Raw genomic sequence first — 3,445 nt, 5'->3', positions numbered from 1 at the left:
GGACGCGCACGCTCACGCACGCTCGCGCACGCACCCGCACCGGCGCGCGCGCCCCCGGAAAGACGTCGGCTTTGGCGGGTCGGAGCCGCGGCCGGGAGTGGCCGCGCGTGCGCCCAGAGCGGCGTGCGGAGGCCCCGCCCTGCGGTGGCGGAGCCCGACGGCCGGCCGGGGCAGAGGCTCAGGAGCGCCCGGCGGAGGCTCCACCCACGAGGGGTGGGGCTCAAGGTGACAGCCCGGGGACAGGCTCCGCCCATGCGAGGGCGGAGCCCCGATGACGGCCGGGGGGGGCGGAAGCTCCCGAGCGGTGGGCGGAGCTCGCGGCGGCCGAGCCGGAAGTTCCTGCTGCCCGGCGGGGGCGGGGCGGGACGCCGGTTCCCGGGCCGGCCGGGGGGTTCCTGTGGCCCCGTGGGCCGGCCGGTGCCGCGGCGAGCCGCGAGGAAGGAGCGGCATGAGGCTCGCCGTGCGGCGGAGCTTCCTCCGCGCGATGGTTCTCGTCAGAGACGTGGAGTGGGCGCCGGTGGGAGGTGGCGGAGCCCGACGCCCCCGCCCCGGTCGCGGGGCCGGCACTGGCTCGTCCCCGGAGCGCCGATGTGGCACCTTCCACGCCGGAGCCCAGCCACCTCCAGAACCACCCCCAAGAATGGCGTGGGGGGCAGGACAGGCCGCCCCCGCCCCTCGCCAGCGCCGAACCCCTGCAGATTCCCGCGTTTCTGCGTTACCTGCTGTACCCAAATCCGGCCTTTCCCTTGGGGGGTCAACTTCAGCCGCCCTGCCCATTCCTTCCCCGTGGTCTCCAGTCCCCAGCCCCGGGCCTGTTAGGGACAGGGCCGCAGAGCTCCGCCGCCCGCCCCTCCACCCTTTGTCCGTGGAAAAATTGTCTTCCAGGAAACTCAGGAACGGGGCCGCACAGCAGGAGGCGAGCAGCGGGCGAGCAAGGGAAGCTTCATCTGTATTTACAGCCGCTCCCCATCGGCTCCCCTCCCGCCCCGTCGGAGGAAAAACTCTTCCCTGAAACCGGTCCCTGGTGCAAAAAGGTTAGGGACCGCCGGTCTGGAAGCCCTGGGTCTGGGGGTAATGGTGCAGGGATCCACCAACTCGTCTCCCTTGGCCACCACCCAAGATGTGGCTTCTGTTTCTAAGTCCCTATTAAATGTTACTTTCTGAGACACTAGGTAAGTCAGCCTCCTCCTCTGGCCTCTCAACTTCCTCAGACTTTGGGGGTAGGTTTGCATAGACCTGACCACCGCAGAACACCTATCACCAGTACTGAGTGCCTACTCTGTGCTGCCTGTGCGGAGACGTGCCACTTTTAATCCTAGAAGCCACCCAGACAGCCCCCTGCAGCCACTGCTCCTGCCTCCTCACTTCTACTCTTGCCCGTTGACCATTTTGCATTTACTGGAGTCATCTTAAAACAAACCAAGTGACATCCAAGGCTTCCCAGGGCACACTGAGTGAAATGCAAACTCTTTTCCAACACACTCTGGCCCCACCTTCCTCTGCCATCCTCTTGTAGCTCACTGTCATCATGCCAGTCTTGAACTGCCAAGCTTGTTCCAGGCTCAGGGCCTGTGAGTGAGTGGCTGCGAGCTTCCTAGCAGTCACCAACTGCAACATCAAACAGGCAGCAAGAAAAGACCTATGAAACCAAGAAGCAGAAAGGCCAGATTGATATCCCTGTCTCTTGATTCAAGACAGTGAAAGATTTCAGGTCAGAATTGGAAGACTGAGAGAACAAAATGGACCTAGTACCAATTTCAGATTGAAGCTGTGTTCAGCTTGTGTTGGGAGCTGCAAGAATGAATGAATCAGGCCTTAAGTGAGTCCCTCTGGGACCTGTAGTTCCACATCAGGGATATTCTTCCTAATAAAATGTTCCCAAATACAGAAAAAGGTATATGCCCTAAGATGTTCATAATGGTGTTATTTATAATAGTGAAGATGGAATCCTGCCCAAGCATACAAGCAAGTACACCCAAATGGAATGTTACAGTATTTACAATGTGTACAAAGGCTACACAAGAGCAACAAAAATGTTTGTGATAGCTCCTGAAATTAAAAGGAGCAAGACGCATGTCTGTAAAAGGTGCATTACAAATAAGTTTATAATAAACAAACAAGCCAACCTGTTCAGAGGAAATGAGACAGGAAGACAGCTGTTAAATGTCAACAGTGGTTACAGTTTGGAGTCTCATATTGACGTCCCATGCATCAGAACCTGTGTTAAGTGCTTTATACACTTTAAGCCCTTTAATCAGATGAGGCAGATACTGGTATCTTCCTTCGGAGAAAAGGGAGTCTTCAGGCAGTGCTGCCACACTCCAGTGCCAGCCCCTCCATTTGCTCCAGTCCTCAAGCTCTCAAAGCTCTTCACACCTCAGCCACCACAAGCCACAGGTACTTAGGGGAACACCTCGTCTTCTCCAACAGAGGAATCACAGAGTCCTCAAGGGCTGGGTCCACACTGAACTCACCCTTGTACCCCACAAAGCCCAGCAGACTCTTACCCAGAGGACATTTCCAATATTTGTTTAATAAAGACCACACAGAGCCCATAAACACGGTTCCCATAAACCAACAGAAAGCAGAGTAAATACTGCAGGTGGCGATGGTGCTTTTGCCCTTTGTTGGGACCAGTTCACTGTCATATTGGGGCATACATACATATCCGGGTCACTTAGCTTGCCTTGCTGTTTCCTCTGGGGCGATCCCCACTCCCTCTGACCACTCAAGGAGGTCCGATGCTCCCACTAAATTAGCTTCCCAATGGGAACTCCTGTGACAGCAGGAATGGACAGGTGCAAAAGCACCAGGAGTGGTGCAGAAGGGAGCGTCTCCCTCAAGGGTCTTTACGATGTGGCGAGCAACCCAGAGCTTGTTGCTAAGAAGGAAAAGCAGGTGCAGAACGTTGTATGCCATCTTTTTTGGAGACAGAGGTCTCGCTGTGTTGCCCAAGCTGGTCTTGGACCTAAGTGTTGGGACTACAGGTGTGAGCCATTGTGCCCAGCCTATGCCATCTCTGAGTAAGAAAGGGCAAGGGACTGAATATTCATGTGCTTGCTCTTGCACTGAAGAAACACTGGGAAGATGAATACGTAGCAATAACTGAGCCATCGCAGAGGGCGGGTGAGGAGTGTTTCTGAGCTTTTGTACACTTAACAGAGAAGTCCTCGCATCACCCGGGGCCCCCAGTCACATGCACCCCCCCCCACCTCAGAGCAGCTCTCAGCAGGCAGAGACTGTAGCCTTCCCCTCGGAAGCTGACAGGACGCTGCCGTCTGGGGGGAGCCTGCCCTGTGCGAGGGCCGTTCCTCCATTCCACCTGTGCCATCTTCGCTAATCTGACTTGGCCCAACTACTCCAAACTTGCCTTGTTTGTTCAGCACTTGAGGGGCTTCAGGTTACCCACCCTGCTTCCCACGGTCCCCTCATCTGTAGAATGAGA

This window comes from Lemur catta, chromosome 17 (assembly GCF_020740605.2).
Source record: "Lemur catta isolate mLemCat1 chromosome 17, mLemCat1.pri, whole genome shotgun sequence".
In the NCBI taxonomy this organism is placed as follows: domain Eukaryota; kingdom Metazoa; phylum Chordata; class Mammalia; order Primates; family Lemuridae; genus Lemur; species Lemur catta.
Note: the sequence above shows the minus strand (reverse complement) of the source record.